The sequence below is a fragment of the Leptopilina boulardi genome, unplaced genomic scaffold (genome assembly GCF_019393585.1).
Source record: "Leptopilina boulardi isolate dan_hultmark-lab unplaced genomic scaffold, ZJU_Lbou_2.1 LbouV2_310, whole genome shotgun sequence".
Lineage (NCBI taxonomy): Eukaryota > Metazoa > Arthropoda > Insecta > Hymenoptera > Figitidae > Leptopilina > Leptopilina boulardi.
Window position 1 is genome coordinate 3,508,780 of NW_026137875.1, and position 13,458 is coordinate 3,522,237.

The following is a 13,458-nucleotide window of genomic DNA, read 5'->3' on the forward strand; positions in this document are numbered from 1 at the left end:
AATTTTTAAATATTGTGTTAATAGAACTCTGTTAATATTATTACTGTTCAAAGTATTAAAAACAGAACAAGAGTTTAAAATATAATTTTTATGTTCCTAAGTTCAATTTATGAAAAGACGGTTCTAATTATTCTCTATTATCGAATTCCTATTGTGAGACGTTCTTACTGCCAGAAAATGATTTAAGCGATTATTTTCAAACATTGACTTAAAATGGTTTCTCATTTTGTTATTATCAGTTTCATAATTTACACGGTTTGGCATTACGTTAAATAATACAGATGTTGCAAATGCTATTGCATATACTCCACACTAAACACTACCAAAAAGTTGTTGATTAACAGCTTCAAAAACTACTGTTGGTTTAAAAGGGAACAATCTAATTAAACATTTTATTTGATGCACATTTAAACACTTCTCATTAAGGCTATCAAAAATATAAAGCCTTACTCTATCGTAATAAACATAAATTCAGTGACCATAATTGTTATTACCGCTAAAAAGTATTTGAATATGTTTAACACCTTCTCTAATTGGGACAATAAAATCAAGCATTTGTACATACAAAGTACTTTGCACATTGAAAAATGAATTGGAATCTTTTCTTAATAATTCTTCAAATTTGTACATATGCATGTAATTTAACAATTTATTTCTATTTTCAATAATTTTTAAATCTTTATCACTTAAAATAACATACTCTTTTATGTTGGCCATAGTATACTTCGTTTAATTTTATTTTTGATTGATGAAAATCTAAATATCTTTAACCCTTTTGCTCACTCTCTCTAATATAACCAATTTTGTCTTTAATTCAATACAACCAATTTTACCTTTTATTAAAAATAACCAATTTTGTCTTTAATTCAATACAACCAATTTTACCTTTTATTAAAAATAAGCAATTTTTCCTTTAATTCAATACAATTAATTTTACCTTTTACTAAATATAACCAATTTTGCCTTTAATCCAATATAACCAATTTTGCCTTTTATCCATTAAAACTACCAAATATCCAAAAGAATGAGAGAACTATGAGTAACTATGAATCAGTAACTACTGATCAGCCAATAAGTGCAAAAAGGACACTCTTATATGAGTAATCAGTAGTTCATTACAAATAACATATATACGTATTTATACCTGTATTAAAACCCCGGAACAAATACCACAAAAAAACCAACCATTGGACAATAGAACCTTTGTTAATGGGGATTAACTCTGAGGACCCAGGTAATAATTTCTTTTTTCACATTTATTATATAGAAAAATAAAGATGTACCAACCCTTGGCCAATAGAACCTTTGTTAATGAAGATTAACTCTGAGTACATAATGAAATGTACAGTAGGTTTACATTGACATCGGCACGTCCGACGTCTCGAAATTTTTTCCGTGTATTATCACAAGGAAATGTAAAGATAAAAGTCAAAAACTGAAGAGGTAATGTATATCTTTCTTTCTCACATCAAGGAATATAACATATAATTTTCATTTAATATTGCATTTCTCTATCCAGAGGATTCAAAATAACATAAGAATATCTTCGCCTAAAAATCTTACTCTTCTTTCTTTCTGTTTTCAAAATAAAAAAAATATGTATATACCAGTATTAGACTCTCAGAACAATTACCACAAACAATACCAATCCTTGGACAATAGAGCCTTTGTTAATGAAGATTAATTCTGAGGGGCCAGGTAATAATTTTTAAATTTTTTTATTAAAATTTTCTGGGGCTCTAATACAGGTAGGGGAGAGTGATAAACAGTGGGACAGTTTAAACAGTAGGTCACTTTAATTTTCTGAAAAACTACTAAAGAAACTCGACCAAAATTTAAATGTAAACCATGTTTATGACAACACACTATCTATACGCATGCGCATTTATACTTACACAGCGACTAAAAATGTGATTTTTTATGCTAAAAAACATTAAAAAATTCAAAATTTATAATTATTACAATTATTGTTCGGCAACATTTGAAAAATAACACTTGATAAGAGAACGACTATTCAAATTTTCCTCCAAATTGTTTTTATGTTATGACGAAATTATGACGTATGATCAGCAGTACTGTAAACGTAAAAAAAAATAATAACAATTTTTTATATGAAACTTGACATCGTATTATAAAAATGTAAAATATTATTAAAATATAAGTGTTTTGCAACATTTGTTAACGTTATTTAATGCAAAACATATATATTTATAAAGTATGAAGCAGAATATTATTATTGAAACAAATATTCATTATTTAATAATAGGTGTCCCACTGTTTAACACAAACCTTGAAAACAAGAAAAATGTATCAAGTTCCAAAAACTTGAAATTTTTCTATTTAATCACAATATAATTTAAATAGAATATATGCATTATGTGGAAAAGAGTTCAAACTTTATGGTAATACCAAAAAGTGGACAAAAATATATAAAATTGAAAAAAAGTGATCTTATGCCATTTTGAATTGTCTAGATAGAGAAACGTAATGTTAAACGAAGAAGTACTTATGTTATATTCCTTGGTGTAAGAAAGAAAGGTATGCGTTACCTATTCAGTTTTAGACTTTCTTTATAGTTTTTTCACGTAATAAAGGGAGAAAGAAATTATTACCTGGGTCCTCAGAGTTATTAATTAATCCTCTTTAAAAGATTGCAGGTCAAGCGAACCCTCATTTTTTGCAAAATAAAGATATATCTTTCTCTCTCCATAACTTGTTCCTTTCTCTGTCACCGAAAATCCAGCAGGGGTCCGGACGGAATGAATGAATGAATGAATGATTACCAAGATTATTATAGTTAATTCTATTTAAAATACATGTTTCAAATTTGAATGTGCTTTCTACAGTGTAACTAGAATTTATCTTCTATAGACCAGCAAAAACGGGTATCTTTTTAAAATTTATATTATTGACAAATTATTTTAAATTAACTTTTCATAATTTCTATATAATTTAATAAAAGAAACCTTTTAAATGATTAATTTAGAATTTTTATATGAAATAATAATTTTTAGCCTTATTTATAATACTTTTTTTGCCAAGTGTTCATTCACTGGTGACATTTGTAATGAAACAGGTATGGGAAGTAAGAGTCCAAAATATGTTCGTCCAAAGCAAAGTTGGGTAGGATGTTTTATATTGTGAACACAGCCTAAATAGTTAGGGTACGGCCACATATCAGCTACCTAAGTAAGTTCGTCAAGGTAACGTATAAGAATGAGAGAAATAAAGAACATTCAATATTTCTCTCACTCTTATACGTTACCATGACGACCCTACTTAGATAGCTAAGTTGTGACCGTCAACTACCGCACCCTGTTATAGTGAAAATTTAGTGACTTTATTGTTAAAATTAATAGTTACAATAAAGTTACTATATTTTCACAAGAGCAGAGTGCGGTAGTTGACGAGAATTATGATAAATAAATGGCGAGTAGGAACAATGGCAGCCAACCACATTTCGAAAATTTTATTGGACCAAATTTAATCCTACCCAACTTTGCTTTGAAAAGATATTTTAATTTCATTTGAACCATGAAAATAATTAAAAAATTTTAAGTATTGTGATTATGAACTTCCCTTAAAACTGCTGTGACGATCATAAATAAAGATTAGTGTATTTTTATTTATTTTCAAACAAATTTTTTCTGATTCAACTGATCAGTATAAATAATTTTTGCTTCTCTCTTTCTTAAAATTCATAATAAAATCAAAGGTACGGCCACACTATCTCATGCATGCAGAAACATTTGGCCGTTCACACTTCGATGAAATCTAGTGAATGTTTAGTAACTTTCTAGTAATTTTCCAAAAATTTCGGTTGTAACTAGAAAGTTATTAAACATTCACTAGATTTCATTAAAGTGTGAACGGCCAAATGTTTCTGCATGCATGAGATAGTGTGACCGTATCCTCAAAAAATGATTATTGAATCAAAACGTTGCATTCCAAAATGATACCTTGAAATACTATTCGATTCAACTCTATATAAGAGGATTATGCAAAGATCGATGATAGAAAAAACCTATAACGATTCCGTTTTAATTTTTATCAAATTGATATAGTGTATTTTTTCCACTTTAAAAAACTTTTGTGGTATATATCAATAAAACTTTAAATCATAGCATTTTGCATAAACAGATAAAAAATACAGTAAATTTAATACACATAGAATAAACTTGAACTTAAAATCATCTCCGAACGATACACGAAAAATAATTTTTTAGGTTAAGAAGCTTTTTGGTTGATTTCCATTGTCCCCATTTGTCATAATTCTCAACAACTACTGCACCCTGCTCTAGTAAAAATTTAGTAACTTTTAATTTTAGCAATAAAGTCACTACATTTTTACTAGAGCAGGGTACGGTAGTAGACGAGAATTATAATAAATGGCGAGGGAGGATTTTGGCAAGTAGGAACAATGGAAACCAACCTTTTTCAATACAGGGCGGGGAACTAGATTAGAGAAAAGCAGGGTGAGGCAGGTGTCAAAAATATAAAGATATGGCATATTTCGGACATTTTATTAGAATTTCAGTGGAAATTTTCATGCGCCTATTTTAAACTAACCCTTAAGTTTACATGAAACATATTATAATTTTCATTCAAACAAATAAAATTTTTAAATGAAAGTGATAGACATTTTCCATATATTAAAATAAAACTTACAAACTGTGTTAAATAATTTAATTCTGTTTTTGTTTAATTATTAAACAAAATCGTTTAAACAGATCTCTATATTTAAATTAAAAATTCTTTTTTCTATAAGTGTAGTGAACGATTTCTTTGTAATTCAAATTTAGAGAGCAATGTTTCGTAGGGGATTTCAACCCTCAAAACCCGCCCTGTGTACACCCCTAACTAAAAATATTTACTTTTATTTGATCAATATACATATATATATAACTGTCACAGATGAAAAACGAACCTTAAAATCACAACGACAAATATCATTTTCTACTGGAAATTGATGGCATATAGCCCTGAAGTTATTTACGGAGGATAATAAAAAGGATTGTTGATAAAAACAGGAAATGCCGCTGTTTGTAGAAACTGAGCGGTAAAAAAACATTATTTTCACACACACACACGCACCAAGATTAATTCATTGTTATGAAAGAAATAAGGCCGCAGAATATATTTAACGCGAGAGATGATGTATCGGAGGGCAAATATGCACGCGAGAATAAGACAATCATTATTCTCATTTCTCGACCCAATATTTGATACTAGAAAAGATGATTTGAACTACTTATTATTATATCAAAACCAGTACTCTAACGGTTCTATATTCTTAAAATGCTTTCAAGCAACTCATTTCTTCATGTGTAATGTATGAACTTTCATTTTCAAGAGTGAAATTTAAATTGTGATAAGATTCAGTAACCGTAACCTTCACTCCATATTTATTTAACTGATGGAAAATGATTGCTGTATAGAATTAGTGACACATTGTTAAAAATCAGACAAATCTATATTCAAATTAAGTTTTAAATAAAGACTGATTTTTTTAAATCTCCTTACTAGTATATAATATAGATTTCAAAACATAGCAAATTGAAAACTCCCGTTACTATCTATCTTATACATAATAAATGTTATACAACAATGTTCTACACATATGCATATGAGGAACAATCGTGAAACAGAGCCGACCAAGAAAAGTATAAAATTTCCAACAATGACGAAGAGAAATAAAAATACTAGTTATATTTTAATATTTCTTCATGTAGATTTCAATAAAATGTGTTTATTTAAATATAATTAATTTCACAAAACAAGTTTAACAGGTTCCAATTTAAAATAAAAAGCAGTGGAATAAAATTGCAATAAAGAGAACTTTTTTTAGAATCTACCGTTTATATTTATATTGAAATATTTGAATAATTTTTTTTATTTTAAATTGTAATATTTCGTTCAATATTGATTAAAATTTTAACATTGTTATAAATACTTATTAGTAATAGTTTAATGAAAAAAATATATACCATCAACCGTGGCTAATATGGTATAGGATACACTTAGAAACAAAAATTCTTAATTTAAATAGATTTATTTTAATATATTGTAAAATATCTATCACTTTCATTTAAAAATATTATTTGTTTCAATAGGGATCTGAAAGGTAGGTTTCCATTGTCCCCACTCGCCAAAATCCCCTTTCGACATTTGTCATAATTCTCGTCAACTACCGCACTCTGCTCTAGTAAAAATTTAGTAACTAACATAAGCAAAACTAAAGGCCTAAGCACAATAGAGACGTAACCGGAATCGTAATCGCAAACGGGAGAATTAGTAAGAGAAGAGCAACAATATATGACTATCCTTCTCTAACTCATTCTTCCGTTTACGATTGCGATTACGTTTCTATTCTGCTCAGGCCTTTATGTCAACATATAACTTAAATTTCTGCTTTAATTCTACCAAATTAAATAATTATTCTCATATAAATATTCAGAAAGTTGACCTTTTAAAACAATAATTTTAAATATAACATGCATAAACATCGAATATTAAAATGATTCATTAGTTTTCAACACGAATTGCAATGGTAATGAAAAATAAGTAAACATAACCTATAAATTAGAATATTAATTGTTTTTATATTGTCGAAACCCACATAGCACAACTTCTTGCTGTGAGGTTAGTGTAAGGATATCTGTAGGGTTTGTAAGGTTACCGTGTAAGCCTACAGTAAACTTGTGGTCATCTTAAAACTTCCGCCATGACAGTAAGCTTACACAGTAAAGCTAAGGTAAGCTTACACAGTAAGGTCGTGGTAAGTTTATATGGTAAGGTTGTGGTAAGCTTGCACCGTAAGGTTGTTGTAAGTTTCCCGTAAGGTTACTGTAAGGTTGCTATAAGTTTACTGTAAATATAGAATGTTATTAATAAATAAATTTTATTAATATTTATACGCAGTAGTTTTCTATGGCACATACGGTCGCGCAGTAATTTTTATTTAACAAACCCTATTGGGGTTCATGAAGTACTTTACCAAATATATAATTTTTTACACAAAAAAATTATTATATAATATATATTATAATATAATTATTTTTAATATATTTTCATATTACTCTATGTTTACAGTAACCTTACAGTAAAATTACGGAAAGATTACAACAACCTTACCGTGTAAGCTTACCACAACCTTACTATGTAAACTTACCACGACCTTACTGTGTAAGCTAACCTTAGCTTTACTGTGTAAGCTTACTGTCATGGCGGAAGTTTTAAGATGACCTCAAGTTTACTGTAGGCTTACGCGGTAACCTTACAAACCCTACAGATATCCTTACACTAACCTCACAGCAAGAAGTCGTGCTATGTGGGAAAGAAAAGAAAATTAAAAAATAATATTTACAATATTGCCCTCGTTAATTTCATCTATTATTTCATCTGGGTTTTCTCGAATTCCCGAAGATTTCAAACAAAAAGTGATTATATTTACATTATTTGGATCAAACAAGGAATTTGCCGGTTATGATTTCTTTCCACAATATATGACATGTTTTGCGCGTAAAACCTTTTCTCCTTCGGTAAAATTTCTACACGAAAATGTAGAATTACACTGAAACGACATATTTCAGCTATGCTGATCATTTTCTTTTTCCGTTATCAAACAATTTTTTGAAATTTACTGTGATTTCACACATGTGTTTGACACAAACTGACCACGTTGTCGACGGCCATATTGTTTTGTGACGTCATGATTTCAGATCCCTAATGAAAATTATATTTCATTTAAACTTAAAGGTTAATTCAGACTGGGCGGATGTAAATTTCCACTGGAATTCAAGTAGAACGTCCGAAATATGCCATATCTTTATATTTTTGACACCTGCTTCACCCTGCATTTTTCTATTCTAGTTCCCCGCCATGCATCGAAAAAAAGCTACCATTCCCTGCAAAAGTGCCATAATTCAGATGTTCCACTTATTATTTTATTATTGCCAATAAGATTTTGATATGATTCTTAACCTAAAATATATATTGACAACAAAAATGTATTATTGAATTAAATTTATATATAAGTTTGTCTGTATATGGTTGAACTAAAAAAATCGTTTTCTCTGTATAGTTTTTAATTTGTAAAATATTCATTTTGAAATGGTAAGATTTGTCACCTAGCCGTAATTATAATGTGAGATTTTAGCAAAGTTACTATAATGATATTAGTAAATCATTTTAAGAAATATCAGAAAAAAATTTATAAAGACGAAAAAATTTGGTTAAAAATTTTAAGGATCTGTGAAAATCTACATATCAATTGTAAAATTCATGAAAGGTAGTGTCAAAAATATTTAATATAATATGTACATGTTTAAAATTTAGCTATGACAATAATATACTCGACTGTTTAACTTTTTACAGTTTTGCCACTAGAATAAATTTTTCAATATTTCTCTGATATTAAAAAACTTGTTATTAAAAATTGAAATTCGAATAATTTTAAACCTAAATCAATTAAAATTCTTTAATTTTGAGTTTCGATTGATTAAATTTTGCATTTGATATAAATTTTCGGTAATATTATTATAATATTCTGCAATATTACTAAATTTTCATTAATAAATTTCTTTTGACCATTAAAAATTAGAATTGATTGAATGTTGAATTGAAAAAATTACAATTTAGATTTGAATTATTAAAATTTGAATCGAAAAATTTTTTAGATCAATTTAGAGAATGATTTGAAAATATATATAAAATTAATTTTCTATATTCAGTGAAAATGAACTAAAAAGCAAAATTAGAATTCGTTTAATTCATTTACATACGAAAATTTCAAATTTTCGCACAATTTCCCTAAGTATATATATAGTAAAATGCTTTTATAAAATTTGAAATTCATTTTATTTCAATGTAGAACTACTTATTGAAGAAATATTAGCATAAAAGAAAGAACATTATAAAAGTCGCGTTTATATTCAAAATATAAACTTGATTTTACATTTTATTTAATTTCTTTAAAAAAAAAAAATAAAAGGAAAATTCATCAAAGGCAAAATACTATTCAGAGTTTTAAGAATAAAAGCCGAACTGAACAATCAAAAGCAATTTTTGATGACGTTATTTTTAATTGAAATTTTTTTTTATCCCGTGGTTAATTGCTACTATTTTATACTATATATATAAAACAAAAACTTGTCTCTTTTCGCGATGAGAAGTAATTTCCCGTTAGAATGTTGGAAGCTCGCGCATTACGATTGGATCTCAAAAGAAAGGCATTTTCCCGTTGCTTCAAATTTCTTTCTTTTTTGTCCAATAATTGCAAATTTTCAATTTATTTTTTAATTTAGAAAAAAAAATTAAATCACCAATATTCATTTAATAATAGTGTATAATTGAAAATTGATAAGAATATAATTTTGAAATATTTTCAAATAAAACGATCATTATAAAAATGTTTTATTATTATATAATTATCTAAAAAATATAAAATTTTCATTTGTAATTGAATAAATCTAGAACAAATTCTCAGGTATAATAAAAAAAAAAAATATGTCTCTTATATTTTTATCTATCCAGGTAGACCTTGTTTATAACACGTGTGTAGGATTATTGAACGTAATCAACACTGCCTTTCCTTTTATTTTATATATATATATTATATCCACAGAAATGAAGAAATGAGTCCTTGAGTGAAATCATATTCTCAAATATATAAAAAAAAGAATTTAAAAAAGTACAATATTTCAAATGTAATAACAATTTTTTATTTTAATCTAAACATCCGTAAGAAAAATTTTCCTAAATTATCCTGTATTAGTATTTTTGAAACAATTTTTTTTTACTGTCCCAACAAAATGTTTGCTTGATAATTTGCAATTTATGTCTTTTTTTATTTTGAGTTTAAAATTAAATTTTATATTTATCTAACCCAAAAAAAAATTGCTGTTATCTTCTAAAAAAAATCAATATTTAAAGTTTTTATGATTTTAAAAATTCTCTATTTTTCTTAATTAGTCATTTTACTGCAAAGATTAAATTTACGATACTGAAGTTCACAACGATCATCAACGATTTTAAAAAAAAAATTATATATTTTTTTAAGCTAAACTTCTATGAATTTTCGTCTGGAAGATATTTCTTTTAATGCTTACAATTATTAATAAACATATTATAGAAAAACGTTTTTTTTTTAACTAAATTTTTTTTTATAATTTTTCATTTTAAAAAAAATTATTTTCTAACCATTAATCATAAACGTTGTGGATTTTAGCAATGTAAATTTTAATTTATTAAACACTTGCGTCAAATTTAAGGTGTTTATAATTCTTTATATTTGTGATATTTATATTACAGATTATGGTAAAAAATTTTTATTAAAGGGTCAGTCCACTGCTTTCGTCTAATAGTGGTTGCGACCAAATTTTTAAAAAATCTAGTTTTAATATATGTGAAACTCGATGATTCCCTGAGTTCATTAACCATAATATTATGGTAAAAATTTTATTCCCTTTAAAAATATTAAATATCAAAAGTAGGAGGTTCACAATGTGATTTTGTAACCTTAAATTTTTCAATTTTTTTAAAAACGCTATTATTAAAAATCTATTAAAAATTAAATGTTGGAACTCACCAAAAACATAAATCACTTTATTCTGCACAGAGGAACGAAAGAATTATTGCAAAAATTTATTATTTTTAGATGATATACGATTTTAAAAAAAAATTTATTTAAATATTCTCAAGATTTTTATTTACTTATAACTTTTTTGTCGGTGCTCCGAAAAAATTGAGGTTTTGCACAAAGATTTTTTATTATATTCTTTACCTTCTATTAAAATTTTACGCAGGTGTTTTGCTTCTTTTTGGAGATATTAATTTTCAAAATTTTTTATTTAAAAATGTTAATTAAAAGACTTGAAGTTAACTGACCAATTTCAAATCGCTACATTTTTTATAAAAATATATTAAATCACATATATTAAAACTAGATTTTTTTAAAATTTGGTCGCAACCACTATTAGACGAAAGTCAGTGGACTAATAAAGTTTTCTTCAATTTTTATCAATTTAAAAAAAAAAAATTTTTTTAAAGACAAAAATAAAGCACTGATTAAGAACTCGCAAATTGAGGTTAAAAATCTGAATTAGTATTTTGTGTATGATCCTGAAGTTCTGAACGTTTAAATAAACGAAATAATTCTTTTGGTCTATACATTTTTTTAAAAAATTACTATTTATATAGCAATGAAAAATGAAAAAATACATTATTTTATTAAATTATTAATTTGGGCTGATAAAAATCATAATTTAAAAAAAACCTATCTTTCTCTTTATAAATTTCAATTAGTGAAAATTGAGCTACTAATTCACATTAGTAAGAATTTTTACTAATTTTTAGTAAAATTTTACTATTTGATTTAGTAGTTTTTAATTTTTTTTTTTACTAAAGTTTTAGTAAAAAGTGACTAAAAATCAGTGAAAATTCTTACTAATTTAAATTAGTAGCTCACTTTTCACTAATTCAGATTTAGAGAGTTTAAATTTTAATCTGACTTTTTTGATTTAAATTAAATTTATTTCACTTAATTAACGTAACATTTTTCAAAATGAAAAAAAAATTTATATAAAAATTTTAAACTAAAATTATCCAGAAAGAAATTTTTGATTTTTCTAACATCAATAATTTTAATAATTTATAGTACACTGAAAAAAAAAATTTATTTGAACCAAATAATTTTTATTTGAATTAAATAAATTGTATTTGAACCAATAATTTCTGTACTTGAGAAACAAATACCATTTAATTGACTCAAATAATAATTATTTGATACAAATAAATATTTATTTTTGATAATAGTCAAGTAATCGAGTATTTAAATCAAATAATTTTTTTTTCAGTGTAAAATTTTTCAAATCAATCAATACGTTTTTAAATATTCGCTTTTAAGTTAAGATATATTTGACATAAAGATTTTTTAATAAATACTTCAAAGTCATGTTTAAAAAAAAAAAAAAATTTTTTTTAAATGTAAACTGACTTTGGTTAAAATGTCAGTAGAGTATTCGTCAATAACTTTAAAAGATGAATTTTTAAATTATATACAAAATTGAATGTAAAAAATATATTAATATATGTTTAAAAAATTTTAACAATTACGACTTTTTTAATTTAAATCATGATTTAATATTTAATTTAATTAAAATTTAATAATTAAATTATTATCTAAATCATTGCAGCCCTTATTTTTGAATAAAGAAATAAATATTTTACAATAAAATTTGAAACTAAAAAAATAGTAAACAAATCATTTGAATTATTTGTCTATTCATTTAAACGTTCAGAAGTTGAGGCACATTTCTGTATAATATGCAGTTTGTTTTGTTTTCTCATTGTTGCCAACATAAATTTTGTTCTAAAAGTACATAAAAATAAACAAAAAGAACAGAAGAAAAAAAAACCAAATTGGTAAATATATTAATAATATATTATTTTGGTGAATACCATATGAAAAAATAAATAAATTTCCAATACATATTCAAAAATGCCCATTTTTCAGAGACAATTAGCCCAAATACATATAATTGACTTGCACTACTTAATCAACAGGGTAAAAAAAAAGTCGCTAGGAAGTGATTTTCAAACGTTTCCGTCAGACTCAATCATCCTGAAGCTGAGAGCACACCTGGATCATAATTCCTTTAATGACTTTCAGCTGAGGATGACCATGCAACAGGACATAAATAATGATTCATCAATGTAACCGGTAAAGGTAGATCTGGCATCGCTGTTTCGTCTGACTTACATTCTCTTTGAGATGAAGTAAGACGCAAAGATCTTTCTCTTCGTCTCGTCGATCCAAGACTATATATATATATTCCTAATCCAAGATTGCAAGGCTCAACGTCCAATGTAAAGGATACATTTCACTTCTTCTATATAAATATAAACAACAATTTTTGAATATTTGAAGCACTGTATTTTAATTTTTTTTTTCTATTTTTTATAATTGTAACATAATAATTTTCACATAATGTTGCTTCAATGGAATTGAAAAAAGATCATTTTTCAAATGGCGTCACGTGGCGGAAACGACGCCAACGTGATACCGGAAACGAAGAAATCACCTCTACAAAGACCCGACTAACAACGCGCTCCGCGCCACACTGAGCATGCTGAAACTGTTGGTTGCTCACGAACACCGACTCCGAGGACAACGACTCCCTCCTCTGAACAGTATAGCTACTTTGATCCAGGTGCGTATTATGTCATGGGGGTTTTCTATGAGATTTTATACAACTGATAACAATAGAAGAATTTGATTTTCTATGAAAGAAAAAATCCTCAAAAAAAAAAAAAGGGCGCATGATTATCCCATAAAAGTCATTAGTTACAATTAACTAAGAATTAATTAAAGTGAAAATTAATTATATTATAAAATAAAATTAATTAATTTAATTTATAAACAAATTTTTATTCCACAGTATTTTTATTTGACGTAGA

At 26.1% G+C, this 13,458-nt stretch overlaps 1 protein-coding gene across 2 annotated transcripts in view; it reads right to left on the reverse strand.

Moving 5' to 3' along the window:
- Positions 1-13,132, reverse strand: part of LOC127283644 (disintegrin and metalloproteinase domain-containing protein 10-like) — a 170,120-nt gene extending 156,988 nt beyond the window's left edge. For both annotated transcript variants that reach the window (XM_051308645.1, XM_051308648.1), the window contains exon 1: positions 12,761-13,132. The gene's annotated coding sequence lies outside the window, so the exon portion shown is untranslated. The remainder of the gene's footprint in view (positions 1-12,760) is intronic.
- Between the last annotated feature and the right edge of the window lie 326 nt (positions 13,133-13,458).